The sequence below is a fragment of the Elaeis guineensis genome, chromosome 1 (assembly GCF_000442705.2).
Source record: "Elaeis guineensis isolate ETL-2024a chromosome 1, EG11, whole genome shotgun sequence".
NCBI classification, from domain to species: Eukaryota; Viridiplantae; Streptophyta; class Magnoliopsida; order Arecales; family Arecaceae; genus Elaeis; species Elaeis guineensis.
Window position 1 is genome coordinate 73,629,326 of NC_025993.2, and position 18,353 is coordinate 73,647,678.

The following is an 18,353-nucleotide window of genomic DNA, read 5'->3' on the forward strand; positions in this document are numbered from 1 at the left end:
AGCTGAAAACTTTTCAATTGAAAAATCCACCTTGCTTCAAGAAAATCAAAGCTTAAAGAATGAAATTGCCAAGCTGAAACCAATAGTAGATAAGTTCACCTTAAGTTCAAACAAACTCAATATGATTCTTGATAATCAAAAAGCCGTATATGATAAAGCTGGACTTGGCTATAATCCCTTGAAGAAACAAAAATATCTGAAAAATATTTATGTAAACTCTTTAAGTAACAAGTCTACCAATATTACTTATTTCAAATGTGGTAGAATAGGACATAAGTCATACACTTGCTTCTTTGACAAATTTGCAAACTCAATTATAAAGAAAATTTGGGTTCCAAAAGGAACCATTTTGACTAACCAAAAAGGACCCAAGAAAGCTTGGGTACCTAAAACAAAAACTTGACTTTTGCTTGCAGGTGTGTCTAGCATCCCAAGGAGGAAACAGGAAATGATATCTTGACAGTGGATGCTCGAGACACATGACTGGTGATGAATCACAATTCATCACGTTTGATGCTAAGGATGGAGGGATGGTCACCTTTGGAGATAATGGCAAAGGAAAGATCATCGATATAGGTAACATTGGTATCACTCCCTCTAAATACATTGAAAATGTTTTGCTAGTTAATGGTTTAAAGCATAATTTACTAAGCATTAGTCAATTTTATGATAAAGGGTATAAAGTTGTGTTTGAATCATCTGTTTGCATTGTGACTAGTCCTATTAACGATGGCATTAAATTTATTGGACATAGACATGGCAATGTTTATATGGTAGATTTAAATGATTTAGCCAAAATAAACATGCAATGCCTAGTATCCTTGAATGCTAAAGTTAATGAGACTAGTTGGCTTTGGCATCGTAGACTTGCACACATTAGCATGCATTCTCTTTCAAAATTAATTAAGAAAGAATTAGTTCTTGGCTTGCCTAAACTAAATTTTGAAAAAGATAGAATTTGTGATGCATGCCAACTAGGTAAACAAACACGAGTTTCATTTAAATCCAAAAATATTGTTTCAACTTCTAGACCTTTAGAGCTTTTGCATATGGACTTATTTGGACCAACTAGAACCACTAGTCTAGGAGGTAAACGATATGATTTTGTAATTATAGATGATTACTCTCGTTTTACTTGGGTTTTCTTTTTAGCACACAAAGGTGAAACTTTTCATATTTTTACTAAATTTTACCGAAAAGTCACTAATGAAAAAGGATTTTCAATTCAAAATATTAGAAGTGATCATGAAACTGAATTTGAAAATCAAGACTTTGAAAAATTTTGTGATGAAAATGGAATTGGCCATAACTTCTCTGCTCCTAGGACACCCCAACAAAATGGGGTAGTTGAAAGGAAAAACAGAACCTTAGAAGAAATGGCCCGTACCATACTTTATGAAAGCAATCTTTCAAGATATTTTTGGGTGGAAGCAATTAACACAGCATGTTACATTTTAAATCGTGCTTTGATTAGACAAATTTTAAAGAAAACCCCCTATGAACTTTGGAAAGAAAGAAAACCGAATATTGCATATTTTCATGTTTTTGGCTGCCGATGTTTTGTACTAAATAATGGTAAAGAAAGACTTGGTAAATTTGATGCAAAATTAGATGAAGCAATCTTTCTGGGTTACTCCTCCACTAGTAAAGCTTTTAGAGTTTTTAACAAAAGAACTTTAGTAGTAGAGGAGTCCATACATGTTATTTTTGATGAATCTAACGATCTTCCTTCAAGAAAGAATGAGGGTGTTGATGATGCAGATCCTCTAATAGAAGGTATGAAGGAGATCACTCTGAAAGATTCAACAACTCAAGAGGACGAGGAACAAGAAGACAAACAAGATGAGAGAGGTGAAGAAATTCAAAAACAACCTCAAGGTACAAATGACCTACCCAAGGAATGGAGGTATGTTCACAACCACCCTAAGGAGTTAATTATTGATGATCCTATGCATGGGGTAAAAACTCGTTCTTCACTTAGAGATGTATTTAATCATTGTGCTTTTGTATCTCATCTTGAACCTAAAACTATTGAAGAAGCTGAAAATGATCATAATTGGATTAATGCAATACAAGAGGAACTTAATCAATTTGAAAGAAATAATGTTTGGACTTTAGTATCAAGACCTAAAAATTATTCAATAATTGGCACAAAATAGATCTTTAAGAACAAATTAGATGAGCATGGTAATGTAATTAGAAATAAAGTAAGATTGGTTGCTAAAGGATATAATCAAGAAGAAGGAATTGATTTTGATGAGACCTTTGCACCTGTTGCTAGATTAGAAGCCATTAGACTTCTACTTGCATATGCTTGCTTTATGAAATTCAAATTATTTCAAATGGATGTCAAAAGTGCATTTTTAAATGGATATATTGCTGAAGAAGTTTATGTAGAACAACCCCCGGGATTTGAAAATCATGCTTTTCCTAATCATATTTTTAAACTAAATAAAGCTTTATATGGATTAAAACAAGCACCTAGGGCTTGGTATGATAGGCTAAGCAAATTTTTACTAAATAATAGTTTTTCAAGAGGTAATGTAGATACAACCCTCTTTATTAAAAGAAATCAAAATGATATGTTAGTAATACAAATTTATGTTGATGACATAATTTTTGGGTCTACTAATGAATCTCTCTGTCAAGACTTTGCTAAGCTCATGCAGGGGGAGTTCGAGATGAGCATGATGGGAGAACTTACTTTCTTCCTCAGACTCCAAATCAAACAAACAAAAGAGAGAATCTCCATCACCCAAAGCAAGTACACCAAGGAACTACTCAAAAGATTTGGAATGGAGAACTCCAAACCTATTGGCACACCCATGAGCCCCTCATGTAAGCTTGACAAGGATGATGAAGGTAAATGTGTAGACTTAAAATACTATAGAGGTATGATTGGCTCTTTATTATATTTAACTGCAAGTAGGCCTGATATCATGTTTAGTGTTTATTTGTATGCTAGATATCAATCTAATCCTAAAGAATCTCATTTGAATGCTGTTAAAAGAATCCTTAGATACTTGAATGGTACTCAAACTCTAGGGTTATGGTACTCTAAGGACTCACAAATTGATTTATTAGGATATTCAGATGCTGATTTTGCTGGATGTAGATTAGATAGAAAAAGCACAAGTGAAACTTGCCAATTTCTTGGAGTTAACCTAATCTCCTAGTTTAGCAAGAAATAAAATTCGGTAGCACTGTCTACGGCTGAGGCCGAATACATTGCAGCCGGAAGTTGTTGTGCTCAAATCTTGTGGATTAAGCAACAACTCGAAGATTTTGAAATCAAACTTAATGAAACACCAATAAGATGTGACAACACAAGTGCCATAAATCTATCTAAGAATCCAATTCAACACTCAAGATCCAAACATATTGAAATAAGACATCATTTTATAAGAGAACATATTCAAAACAAAAATATAATTCTTGAATATGTTTGCACTGAAAATCAATTAGCTGATATCTTTACAAAGGCCCTTAGTGAGGACAGATTCTGTGAAATTAGAAGAAATCTAGGAATTCTTGATCCATATGCCTAAATATTTCTCAAATTCCAAAGATTTGATTCTTTGAGCTTAATTTCCATCATCTCTCTTTATCCCAAAAGCTCAAGATTATCACTCTCACAACTTGTCATTGAGCAAAATTCCATCTCTCAAAATTTTAAATTTTTCTGGAATTTATTCATAACTTTTTTTAAATTTCTGAGTTTCATGAGTCGACCCCCTTGAGTCGACCCTATGGCAAACTTGTAATTACTGCCAACTTCCCACGGGCTCTTTCTTTTTAATTGGAAGCCTGTTCATGAGCCGACTCATCTCTTCGTCTTCCTCCCTCCAAGAACCATCATCCCCATTCCCTTTCTCTCCAAAACCAAGGATCTAGCTCAAGATTGTTCTCCCTTCTCCTCTCCACCATAAATCACCGCCTGAGAAAGAAGATTTTCGCATCTTTTCCTTTTGATTGCAACGGTTGGAGCGTGCCCTAGCCTCCACCGTTCTTCTCAAAACTGCTTCTTCTCTCCGCCAAAATCTCTCTCCATTCTTTTGTAGCCCTTCTTCCACTCATCCTCTTGATCCTCCAAGTCTCTCTGCCTGCTGCTGTGTTGAGAATGGCTCCAAAGATGAAGCTCCCTCAGAGAAGAAAGTCGGTCCGTGAGCTAGAAAAAAATATCCACAGAAAAAGGCAAGCTGCTCAGTCCTCCACTACTCCCACTCCGGCTTCTGTGTCAGCTCAAGGTCTCTCTCAGTCTTCCCTTAGCCCCAGTAAGATCCCTCTATCTGATAGGAAAGTTGAAACCGAAAAAAATGTGGATTTTCGGTTCTTTGAAAAAGAGGGTTTCACCTTTGGATCAAAAATAAAAAACCTGGGTTGGGGTTTCTACTGCTCTCTTAAGGAAGTCACTTTTGTAGACCTAGTTAGAGAATTTTATCAGAATCTACATTATGGGAATGGAACAGTGACTTCTACAGTAAAGGGAGTTGATATTTGTCTGGATCCTGTCATTTTGGGAGAAATACTTCACTTGCCCTGTGAGGGTTATTCTTACATGGAACTCCCAGTAAAGGAAGAGGGAATCAGTGTCATTCTAGGGGGAACCTACTCAGGGAGTTTGAATAAATTGGAAGCCAAAATTCTGTCTATTGAGATGATGATCTTACATCAGTTAGTGACAAAGCTCTTCTTCCCTAGGAGTGGTAGGCATGATCTACTTTCTAGCAGAGATATTTGTATTATGTTTCATGTTATCACTCAAACCCCCCTGAACCTCCCGGCATTAATGATTGAGGCCATGAGAGAGACACTGAACAGATCCAAGGCACATTTGCCTTTTGGTATGGCCCTTACTCGAGTTTTTAGGAGGTTTGGAGTTAGCTTTGAGGGGGAGGCATCTACTAAGCTTTCTCATGTAGACACCTTCAACCAACACACTCTGCACCGCATGGGATTTACAAAAACTGATGGTGGTTGGATCAAGGGTTCTGAGGAGAGAGCTGAGAACAGAGTAGAAGATAGAGCTGAAGAAGAAGGTCCCTCATCTCCTATCCATGACTTCAGGGCAGCATCACCTGATATCCAGTTTATTCCAGATCCAGAGGCTGGCCCTTCAGAGTTCACCAGGAGGCCCACACCAGTACATCAGCCAGAGAGCAGTGCACCTTCTTCAGAGTTCAGACTGGCTGATGATCAGATCGAGTAGATATCACAGCGTGTGGCTTCCTTGCTATCTAGACAGTGGAGCACTACTACATTTACACCAGGGGCCACTTCATCTGATCAGACCATGACTCCCCATATCTTCACTGTGTTTCAGTTGATCTCAGATCAGTCTATCTGGATTCAGCAGCTTGAGGACACTGTTTGGAGACTGACTGGGAGAGTTCTTGACTTGCAGGGGCAAGTCCTAGCTTTGGCCCATCCTCAGCCACAGGAGTCCACTATTGAGGTCACAGACCTTACTGCAGAGGCTGGCAGGCTTAGAGGTGCACTGGAGGGTGGTTATGAGTTACTGAGGAGAGAGATCAGAGGCTCGAGTGAGCATGCATCTACTCAGTTCACTGCTCTACTTCAGTCTGTTTCCAGAGCACTGAACGTTCTTGATTCCATCAGACTCACTCTATCAGTCCAGTCCTTGGCCTCGCAACGTTCTCAGCCTCCTAGTTCATCTCACTCACCTGCTCGTGCCAGAGGCAGACGGGGTAGAGGACGTTCTTCTGGTCGAGATCCATCATCTCCTCACCTTATATCTGATGACTCCGATCCTTCTAGTCATGATCTTTACTAGATCCTAGGTGTTAGTCTCTTGTTCTTTCTAGGATCTGTATTTTGGGGCCATGTATTGACATTAGCTAGTTGACTTTTATGTTATGAAATTTGTATTGAAATAATTATGGTTTTAATCATCTTTTACTTATATATCTACTCTTTGTAATGATGTCAATCATCTTTTGGTTATATATCTTCTCTTTGTTGAAACAACTTCTCTTTGTTGATGATTGCTGTTAATGATTGCTGTATTAAGGGGGAGCAAACATCAATGATTAGCACTAAAAGTATTAAAGAGAAAACGTATTCAGAAAAAGAGGGGGAGTTAACAATGTTTGATGATGTCAAAAAGGGGGAGAAAATTAAAGAAAAAGAAACCTATCAAAAGCAAAACCATAAATTATGAGACATTAAAGAAAAAGAAACCCATCAAAAGCAAAATTATAAAGAAAAAGAACCATATCAAAAGCAAAATTATAAATTATTAAAAGACTTGAAAATAAAATGAATGAATTGGGGAGAACTTAAAGAACAATATCAAAAGTAAAATTGTTAACTAACTTAAATATACAATGAGTAAATTGCTAAGTACAATGCAAATGAGCAACCTTTAAAATTACTTCTTTAAACATGCTTTGATATGCCTTAAAATTCTTACTTGCTCTGATACATCTTAAATTTAACATGCTCTAATATACTTTACAAATTAACTCTAAGACATGCATTGGCACACTTAATTATTTTTGCTCTGATACTAAAACTAAATAATCAAATGAGAATGAGCCAATTTTCAAGATACAGCTTGCTCTGATAACAAAAATAAAGTTTCTGCTCTAACACCAAAATCACATAATCCAATGAGCATATTTTTAAATCTTTAAGCAAATGGGCAAACTATTTATGCATTTGACCATTTGTATCACATGCCAAAAAAATCAATATTCTTTTCAAGCAAATGCATCCTTTTAAAATTCATGATTCACATAAATGCTTTTGTTCAAGTGTTTTGTCATCATCAAAAAGGGGGAGATTGTTGCTCCTAGATTGATTTTGATGATTACAAAGCAGATTGAAGGGGTACCAATATTTTTTATTTGAAAAAGTCTTTGTGCTCTTCAGGGGCAAAATCGTAATTTTACCAAAATCCTGATTTAATAGTATCATTTGGTAGAACAAAAGATTTATGATCTATTGGCGAAAATTTTATTATTTTTAGACTTATATTTTTGAAGTTATGCATGTTTGAAATCCATGAGTCGACTCATGAGTCAGCTCATGGCACAATGAGCAGTTTGGCACGCTGTATTTTTGGCTTGGCACGGCCTGTGAGTCGACTCATGAGTCGACTCTCAAGGCATGAGTCAACTCATGAGTCGACTCCTGCGGTTTTAGGCCAAAAGTCACAGAAACCTATTTTCTGGTTGTTGCAACAGAGGTCGACTCATGAGTCGACCCCTGCGACGGGATTTTTCCGCAACGGTTAGTTTTTAACCCATTTTAAGTACTTTTAATGCTCATTTAATGTGCTCTAACGGCTCTTTTTCTGCCTAGAATATTTTTCTCTATTTCTTAAAGCTATAAAAGGATTCAAAAGGTGGAAAACAAAGAAGAGATTAAGAAGAAAAAGAAAGAAATTGAAAAGAAAAAGGAGAGCATTCAAGAGAGCATTCAAGAGCATTCAAAAGAGAAAGGGTTTCTCAAGCCAACTTTTCAGCCCTAATCAAGAGCTCATTTAAAACCTTCAAGAAGCCATCAATCCAAGCTCACCAACTCCTCAAGCGCTCAATCAATTCTCCATCCACTTTGAGGAAATCCAAAAAGGGGCTTCTTCTCTTGAGTAAAGTGTATTTAAAGTTATATTCGCTCATTAAAGGGGTTTTTCTTGTACTTATTTGTACTATAATTGTTTTACTCATTTTGAGTAATTATTTTTGTTTTGGAAGGGTTCCAAAATAAGGGAAGGTTGATCCGAACCTGAAATCGGAGTGTATTGGATTGGCTTGTATCCGGGAAACAAGTGGACTAGCTTGGGATAACTAGTGTCGGAGTTTCCGACGTTTGTATTCGGGTTGAATACAAGTATTGTGGATTGAAATTCTCAAGTAGGAGCTTGGGGAGTGGATGTAGGTGCAAGGTTGGCACCGAACCACTATAAATCCTTGTGTTTGTGGTGTGCATAATTGCTTCGCTTTAACTCTTCATTATTTTCTTGCATTCTTGCTTTAGGCAATTAATCTTGAACTAAGGTCATTCTCCTCATTCATTAGCTATTGACAAACATCTTTCATAAGTCATTAGTTAAGCCTAAAATTTTTTAGAAACCCAATTCACCCCCCCCTCTTGGGTTGCATAGCTGGGCAACAAGTAGCAAACTTGAGAGATATAAAAGAGTGAGAAGAGCCGGAATCGAATAGCACACGAGCATGAATAGAATTGACTGGGATAGTACCTATCACCATTTGATCACTTGCATTGGCCTCCTGCTGGTTTAAAGCAAACACTCGTGCATTTTCTTTCTGTTTTTGATCAACTGGTTTGTTAGATCTAGAGTCATCTTTTTTCTTATTTGGGCAATCACGAGCCATATGTCCTTTCTCGCCACATAAGAAGCATGCTCCTATCCTCTTGAGACAAGGTCCATTATGATTTTTTCCACAGTATGAGCAGGATATAGATTCTTTCTTCTTATGAGAGTTATTATGTTTAAAATTTTTCTGCTGATCCTTTAGATTTCCTACTGATCTCGATCTCTTTCTATCTTTTCTTTCTAGGTCTGCTCTTTTCAATTCAGACTCCACTTTCAAAGCTCGCTCCAGTACGTCCTTGTAGTTATTGAAAATATGAGAAGACAGACAGGACCGAATTCCATATCTTAAACCTTGTTCGAATCTGTTGGCTTTACTCTTTTCAAACTCCATAAGCTAGGGGCAGAAGTGGCCAAGCTCATTAAATTTATTAGCATATTCTAATACAGTCATATCATCTTTTTGCTTTAAGGCTAGAAACTCATTTTCTTTTACCAATCTCATTGTCTCAGAAAAGTACTGATCATAAAATATCTCTTTGAACTCTTTTCAAGTGAGCTGATCATCATTATTCCCATAAGCAGCTTTTATTGTAGTCCACCAAAACTCAGCATTCCCTTTTAACATAGGAACAGCTAATCTGACCTTCACATTCTCAGGGTATTGCAGGGCATCAAACATCTTCTCCATCTCTCAAATCCATGTCTTTGCAGCCATAGGATCAGATCCACCCTCAAATAGAGGTGGGTTGAGCCTTCTGAATCTCTCGTAGTATGACTCCATAGATAATGTAGGTCGAGGAGCAGTTTGTGCCTGCTGCTGGATAAGCTGAGCCATCACTTGACATACACCAGCAATGTCCGCTTGAGTGGCCGGTGCATCAGGAGCCCGCTCAACTGGTTGATTGGCAGCTCCCCGCAACGTCAATCTTGCTCCTCTTATCCTAGCAGCCATATTTGCCAAGGTCTCGCCCTCCCTATCGCTCATCGCTTCCTAGTCAAATGCCAACATTATTACATTATTTTATAATAGAGCTATAGTACAGTTAATAATTTAAGTCTGAGTCTAACTATGTGTAGCCTAACTACCCACTGTTAGGTTTTAAGTTTTACCCTTGATTAAACCTATGGCTCTAATACCATAAAATATCACACCCTGAATCCGAGATATAACACGGCCATGCCACCGAGGGATGGGCCCACGATAACATGAAGCCAAAAATTTATTTTCCTAAATATAATAACAGGTGCATCATAAATAAATATAATAATAAAATTTAATTCAAATATTTAATTAAACCAAAACTGATTCAGAGCATCTAAATCCAAAGATGAAATAATCCAAGCCTCAAAATTCATAATAGCTACAATCCATAAACTGAATTCTTAGTATAAAATTTTCAAGCTTGCTTTGCTGATTCCTAAGTCTGGATTCTCTTTTCACCAGTCCTAGCCTTATTTTTCTGTACATGAAAAAAAAATAAAAAGAATATGAGCTACACTAGCTCAGTAAGTAGACTTCCGCTTCTTTACCAGATCAAGCATAAGTTTTCTATGATAATACATCATTTAGTAAATAACAATTATTGTAAAAATAAATATTTCATAGAACATATAATAAAATAAGTTATAAGCTCATCATGCATGCATAAATCATGTATATTTCACAATCATGAATCATAAATCATTTATGTCATGTATTGGTGTTATGTTTCAAAAATATTGCTCATAAATGTTCGTGCTAAGGTCACTATTATACCCGTGACAGGACCATATTTCTTAATCGATAGAGTTCTTAATTCATGTACCAACTTTATACCCACTGGCAGGGTCATGTTTCATGTGGATGCTAGCTCTAGATATCGACCTTCCCGAAGAAATTCATTCATAGCTATCTGAGAGCATTTGAAATCTTTATATCTTTTTCTTAAACCATACATATACATAGAATAAAATCTCATGCTTCATAATCATGCAACTTTTATAAAATACATTCATGCAATCAATGCTCATAATAAAATATACTTTTTCATATCACATATGCTGATCCTAATTTTACAAAAAATATGACTTCATCAATAAGAGATCATATGCATAAAAGTCATGAAGATTTAAAAATAAATAAGAAACGTAAGATCTACATACCTCGATTGTCTTGGACCTTTTAATCATCCTTAAAGGAATCAGACAGTCCTATTTAAAATATTAAATCATTAATAAATTTTATTTCATATATTTAATAAAATTACATAATATAAAGAGATAACCGATTTGATGATCAGTCCAATAAATCTCCCCTTCGCCTCTAAACCAATTTAAGGTTATAGGTCTCTAGGAGTGGAGAAGATGGCCTAATAGGAGATCCATAGGGCTTCTTAGAGAGAAAAAATTTTTAGAGAGAGAAAGTAGAGAGAAAAAGTCTAATTTTAGAGAGAGAAAGACTTAAGAAAGAGTTGAGAGAAACTTTTTAGAGAGAGAAGTAGAGAGAAAAAGTTCAATTCTAGAGAGAAAAAGACTTAAGAGAGAGATGAGAGAAACTTTCTCTCATGTGTATTATTTTATTATTATTATTATTATTATATTTTTTTTTCTTTTCTTTTCTTTTTCTTTTTCTTTTTCTTTTTCTTTTTCTTTTCCTTTTATTATTATTATTATAATTATTATAATTATTATTATTATTATATATATTTTTTCTTTCTTTTCCTTTTTTTTTTTCTTTTTCTTTTTCTTTTATTTTTCTTTTCTTTTCTTTCTTTTTTTTCCTTTTCTTTTTCCCATGGCCTTCTTTGGCCGAAACAGGGGACCTAGAGGTCTCCTTGTCTTTGACCGGCTGTTCACGATCGTACCTTATCCGACGGTGGCCGGCGGTAAGGGGCGATCCTCTCGAGTTTGGAGAGGCCAGAGCCGGCGGTCGGTGGTGACCGTCGGCGCCTTAAAAACCAGGAAAAGGGGGAGGCCGAACAGGGCTTCCTTTTCTAATGAAATTCGACGACTCCTGTCGCTGACAGTCATGCTCACCGACATGGGAAAGAAGGGAGAGAAGAGAGGAAGAGGAGGAAGGACTTACCACAGCCTCCGATGACTCCCATCGGCATGAAATCACAGCGAGCACGAGTCGAGGGGCCGCAGCTTCAATCGAGAAAATCGGAGAGAAACTTCGACGATCGTCGGTGATTGTTATGTCCTCTCTTAGAGGAGAGAAGGGGGGTTCTTATAGGGCTCGTCCTAGGGTCCTTTAATGGCCCTAGGACTCTGATTCTTGATTGAAATCGGGGAAGGAGAAGACTCCGATCGGGAGTCTTCTCCCCCCTCTTTTTTTTTTTTTATTTGGGTGGGCTTAGTGGGCTTTAGGCCCAACGGGCCGGGTTATCACATGGATATGATAAATGCAACTATGTTGGAGGCATAGGCCAAAGAAAGGACTTGGACATGATATTAACCATGATTAGTAGGTTGAAGGAACAAGACTGCTATGATTGACAATGATGCACCGATATGAGTTGTAGGCTGAAGGATATCAATTTAGTTAGATCGTGATCTAGTTTGTGATTATGACATGCATGAAATCGTAGAAGCAAACCTCCAGAGCCGATAAAGATCGTGGCAACATGAATGGTTATAGGGGTTAGCAGCTACTTCTATAATTATTGTTTTGTACATAAATAAGTTAATTATACTATAAAAAGAAATTCTTCGATCGATCAATGAATCTAATTTATCTTTGTTATATTTGTTTTACCTTAAATTTACCTTGCTCATAGATTACTAGTTTTACCTTAACTTTACCTTGCTTATAGATTACTAGTAGGACTCTATCTTAAGAGTAGTAGTAAATGGCAGGACAAGAAAACTAAGATACACCCACATAAAAGATACATGGGTAAAGGCCTAAAAGATGTGGGGATACACCTACACCCATGTTGGTATGCAAGTTTGGTTAAATATGGATATATCTGGCATGGGTGTAACTTATACCCACATTCTTTCTTTCCGTGTGTATGTCCCTTGCTTTACCTACGTAATATATAACGTAGGTGAGAGTGTATACGTGGTATAGACCTAGTGTATACCCTTCTTTATTAAACATGGGTAACTAAATACACACGAATCAAAATTCGTGAGAGTTACCAAAGTATGGGTATAAATGGATCTCTACTATCAATAATAAAATGTGGATATATAATCAACTTTTAGATGTTACTGTCCTATTCAATTTCAAAATGTGGATCATTTATAATAATAAATAAAAATAAAAATGATGCATTGGTAACTTATTTAAGTATCCTATACTACTGAATAATATATGAAAACTAATAGCTTCAAAGAAATGAAACAACTACAAATAAGATAATCTTTATCATTATATTAAAGAGAACTGAATATACATAGTGATAGTCTCAAAAAAATTATTCCAATAATCTTTTTAGTTTCATCAAAATCCAAAGAACAAGACCATACACCATCAGATTTTTGAATATAAAAGAAATTAAACATTAAAACTTAAAACATAGAATAAACAAATTTCAGTTGATCTCCTACACTTAGATAAGTTCTAAGCTCACTTTTGCTGTGTCAAAAAGAGAATAAAGTAAACTTGAATTGACAATACCAAAAAGTTAACTTTGTAAAATCTGAGAGTTCATCAATTTATAAAGCCATCAGCAAGACAATTTTTATCTTTCTTTTGCACCATCCATCGTATCGTCGGCTTGAATTTGTAAATATATATATATATATATCTCAGCTCCTCTGCCACTGCATCGATGAACTCCTCAGTGTTCAGCCACTGGTCTCGAGTCACCTTGCAAGAGATGAAAAAGCTCGCATAACATCATCTATTGTTTGATGGTTTAAAATAGAAGAAAGCTGCCATTTAGAAACAATAATAGTGACATGAGAGTCAGATGGTACTTTGGCCCATGAATGAGGAGGACAAGATCTTTGATCATCTTTCTAGACTCCACAATTCCAACATAAGTAGCTTCCAGCTTCTTAGTAAAATCAAGTAGTCTAGGATTGTCATCTAGCTTTGTTCTGTTGAAAACCAAACATATTGTGGGATTTAAAATTTTCATCTAAATGATGAAGGGTTGAAACCTAGGTAACCATGGTGCTTGTTGGTGCAAAAATCTGCCTGCGCCGGAGAAGCTGGAGTTGGGGAAGCCGCGGTCGCCGCCGGGACCTGCAAAGGAAGTCTAAACCGGAGGTGGGGTTGCTCCGGCAAGACCCTCCGACGCTCAAGTCAGTTCTCTGCCTCAACAAGAATAGAGTGCTCGAACGGAGAATTTAGCAGAGTTTTGAGATAAGAAATGAGCTTAGAGAATAACGTATCTGGGTCCCCTTTTATAGGCGGAGGAGGCAACGGATTGATGGCGACATTTGTAACCGTCTGGTAGTGGGCCGCCCATGGTCAGGAGAATTTATTGCGAAGGGTAGTGGAGTAGACCCGTGGCTATTGTCATGGCCTGCCACGTAGAGCCTGTTGCAGGTAGTGGAGCAGCGTCCGTTGCCGCTAGTTGTCAGGGAGTAGTGGAGTCGCGTAGCACCTGCCGCAGGGAGCGGAGCAGAATCGTGGCCGTTGACACAGCCTGTCAGAGAGTAATGGGTCCGCCGCAGGGGGTGATGGTGCCGCACGGAATCCGCTACAGAAAGTGGAACAGGATCATGGTTGTTATTGTGACCTGCCAGGGGGTGCGGATCTATTGATTGAAGCTTGGCAGAGGTCGGGATCCGACCTCTGGAGAGGTCCGGGAGGGGTCCCCCTTGTGGTTGGGGTCGTGGGTGGAGTCCGGCTCCCGTAGGAGTCCGGAAGGAGCTTACCAGCAGTGGATACTGAGAGCGGAGCCCGGCTCCCGTAGGAGTCCGGGCGGAGTCCTCTGCAATCAAAGTTAAAGGTGAAGTCCGGCTCCCGTAGGAGTCCGGACGGAGCTTACTAGCCGTTGATACTGAGAGCGGAGCTCGGCTCCCGTAGGAGTCCGGGCGGAGTCCTCTACAATCAAAGTTAAAGGTGAAGTCCGGCTCCTGTAGGAGTCCGAACGGAGCTTACCAGCAGTTGATACCGAGAGCGGAGCTCGGCTCCCGTAGGAGTCCGGACGGAGTCCTCCTGAGGTCGAAGTTGCGAGCCCGGCTCCCGTAGGAGTCCGGGCGGAGTCCTCTGCAATCAAAGTTAAAGGTGAAGTCCGGCTCCCGTAGGAGTCCGGACGGAGCTTACCAGCCGTTGATACTGAGAGCGGAGCTCGGCTCCCGTAGGAGTCCGGGCGGAGTCCTCCTGAGGTCGAAGTTGTTAGCGGAGTCCGGCTCCCGTAGGAGTCCGGACGAAGTCTGTCTGCAGTCGTTGGAGTCGTCGGCGGGGCCCGACTCCCGTAGGAGTCCGGGCGGAGCTATCTTGTAGCTGAAGTTGTTGGTCGTCGAGGATGAAGTCCGGCTCCCGTAGGAGCCCGGGCGGAGATCTCTTTTGAGGTTGGCCTTGTTCGCGGAGCCGTTGATTCTGTGAAGGACTTCGGCTGGGGGTATTTTATACCCAACACCAGTCCCCTTACTTTCGAGTTTGAATTTCGAACGAAGGAAGTACAGAGAGATGGACACAGCCGAAGTCGCCCCTTCGAATCCTGCGTACCGCCGCCCCCAGATATTTTGGCATTTAATGTGTGTACGTCAGAGCCCGCTTTTCGGTGAAGGTGAACTGAAGAGTCTTTTCGGAACCCCCATCGAAACGCGATCCCAAGCGCCGTGCCATGGGAATTTGCGAACGGTCAACCCTCGATAGCGATGAAGGGGATAAGCGCGACACGTGGCACGCACCAGTTGGTCCAGGAATACCCGGAGGTAGTTGTGCAGAGACCTCGTGAGAGGGCATCAGATGAGGGAAGGAGGATTGGGCACCGGAAAAGATGGCCGGAAGCGGATCCGTTGAGTGCTCCTTTAAGAACAAGGGTACTGCGAAGGTTCACGCCCTCCTTCTAGCGCCAATCCTGTTGGTGCAAAAATCTGCCTGCGCTGGAGAAGCTGGAGTTGGGGAAGCCGCGGTCGCCGCCGGGACCTGCAAAGGAAGTCTAAACCGGAGGTGGGGTTGCTCCGGCAAGACCCTCCGACGCTCAAGTCAGTTCTCTGCCTCAACAAGAATGGAGTGCTCGAACGGAGAATTTAGCAGAGTTTTGAGATAAGAAATGAGCTTAGAGAATAACGTATCTGGGTCCCCTTTTATAGGCGGAGGAGGCAACGGATTGATGGCGACATTTGTAACCGTCTGGTAGTGGGCCGCCCATGGTCAGGAGAATTTATTGCGAAGGGTAGTGGAGTAGACCCGTGGCTATTGTCATGGCCTGCCACGTAGAGCCTGTTGCAGGTAGTGGAGCAGCGTCCGTTGCCGCTAGTTGTCAGGGAGTAGTGGAGTCGCGCTGCACCTGCCGCAGGGAGCGGAGCAGAATCGTGGCCGTTGACACAGCTTGTCAGAGAGTAATGGGTCCGCCGCAGGGGGTGATGGAGCCGCGCGGAATCCGCTACAGGAAGTGGAACAGGATCATGGTTGTTATTGTGACCTGCCAGGGGGCGCGGATCTGTTGATTGAAGCTCGGCAGAGGTCGGGATCCGGCCTCTGGAGAGGTCCGGGAGGGGTCCCCCTTGTGGTTGGGGTCGTGGGTGGAGTCCGGCTCCTGTAGGAGTCCAGAAGGAGCTTACCAGTAGTGGATACTGAGAGCGGAGCCCGGCTCCCGTAGGAATCTGGGTGGAGTCCTCTGCAATCAAAGTTAAAGGTGAAGTCCGGCTCCCGTAGGAGTCCGGACGGAGCTTACTAGCCGTTGATACTGAGATCGGAGCTCGGCTCCCGTAGGAGTCCGGGCGGAGTCCTCTGCAATCAAAGTTAAAGGTGAAGTCCGGCTCCCGTAGGAGTCCGGACGGAGCTTACCAGCAGTTGATACCGAGAGCGGAGCTCGGCTCCCGTAGGAGTCCGGACGGAGTCCTCCTGAGGTCGAAGTTGCGAGCCCGGCTCCCGTAGGAGTCCGGGTGGAGTCCTCTGCAATCAAAGTTAAAGGTGAAGTCCGGCTCCCATAGGAGTTCGGACGGAGCTTACCAGCCGTTGATACTGAGAGCGGAGCTCGGCTCCCGTAGGAGTCCGGGCGGAGTCCTCCTGAGGTCGAAGTTGTCGGCGGAGTCCGGCTCCCGTAGGAGTCCGGACGAAGTCTGTCTGCAGTCGTTGGAGTCGTCGGCGGGGCCCGACTCCCGTAGGAGTCCGGGCGGAGCTATCTTGTAGCTGAAGTTGTTGGTCGTCGAGGATGAAGTCCGGCTCCCGTAGGAGCCCGGGCGGAGATCTCTTTTGAGGTTGGCCTTGTTGGCGGAGCCGTTGATTCTGTGAAGGACTTCGGCTGGGGGTATTTTATACCCAACAGTGCTCATGAAGTAGAATACTATTATTTAATTGGGCAACTTTTAAAATTATTGATATATAGATAGTTTCTTTAGCACGGACAAACAAAACATGAAGACCTTACAAAGTCTTGAAATATATATAATGAAAAACAAATAAATAAATTTTTGAAATACTAATTAGATAAAAGAAATAAAAAGAAATCTCTCTAGTTTGCGCTTGCAGCTACAACCACCATAACAATTAAAAAGAAAGCCAAAGATACCTGTATGCTACCCATCGTGACCAGGCAAAGATTAAAGCAATGCTATTTTTGCTGGTTCACCTCCTTTCTGGTGAACCCTGTAGTGAACGGTAAGAACCAATAACTGCTGCAGATTTGGAAGGTGATAAACAATAAGGCTAACAATTGGATGATCCTTTGATAAACACATAAAGAGATGCTCACTATGATCTATACCTTCCATCATATTTTTTCAAAATGGTATTTTTGGTGCTAAGATAAAGTGGCCACTTTTTCTGCTAAGCAGTAGCCATTGAAGATTCGGCAAAGGCACGAATTGATTTCATGGAACAAATGACAGAGAACAAATATCAGCAGCAATAAGATAGTATATTCAGTTAATATCATCAGTGAATAAAATGTCACATGTTCACCTCATCAGTAGTATGCATGGATAGGGCAACTCCTCCAGCACCGGTGAAGTTGAAAACCTCTAGTTCAACCTTCTCTTCTTTTTCCTCTAGAAGAGTACAAATAGGATAAAGAAGTTACTAAAAATAATAGAGGGCAGTAAAAGAAGAATAGTCAAAGTGTCACAAAATTAAAAAAAAAAATCTATTTGTGATCCATTTTAAAAAATAAAAAAATAATAATCTGCTTCTCACCTCCTTGCGGCTTGCCACGCTCTCAGCCCAACCGTGGCCCTCCCCTCTGCCCTCGCTGGCGTCACGCGCACTCGCCTCTCCGCCCCTCTGCCTGACCCCCCCTGCCTTCGCCTACATCGCCGCGGTCTCAACCCAACCGCCCCTCCACCCGATGCTCTCAGCCCGACTGCCCCTCCGCCCGAGACCACAATCCGATGACCATACCACCGCTCGAACTCCGCCCTGTCAATTGATAGGAGAAGCCTGTCCTTTCGGACCTTCCCACTTTCTCGTTCCAAACCCCCATTGACTGCACCACCACATGCGGCTGCACAATCAACTGGCCTCCTATTAGCAGGTTCGGCCTGGTGGACGATGATCTGAAGCGAGTTGCTACACTTCTCATAGACGGAGTGCCGGCCGAAGATCCGCTGGCCATATGGCATCAGGTTCACTATCGTGTCATCACCAGTGGTCTTGCTGTCTCGCAGTGGCTTGCCTCCACCACCAGAGGAGAGAGGGTTGGGGTCCGGTCAAGGGACAAAGAGGACATTCTCGGAGTCGATGCAGACACAGCAGAGGGAGCAGGTGGAGTGGGTGTCGAGCTAGGTGTCGATGTACTCGACATGAAAAGGTGGCGGTACTTGGGGAGGAGTCGGAGTACCTTCGCCAACTCGAACCGATTCAAGCACACCGTGGATGGGAAAGATGGGGGGGAAAGCACCACAAAAAGATGGAAGGCAGGGGAGGGATTTCGGGAAGGAGGAGCACAGGGAGGAGTAGATGGGATCTTGGTGAGAGAGGAGGAAATGGGTTTGGGATTGG

At 40.9% G+C, this 18,353-nt stretch overlaps 1 pseudogene; it reads right to left on the minus strand.

The window, feature by feature from the left end:
- Nucleotides 1–9,328, minus strand: part of LOC140855887 (uncharacterized) — a 126,621-nt pseudogene extending 117,293 nt beyond the window's left edge.
- Nucleotides 9,329–18,353: the final 9,025 nt, after the last annotated feature.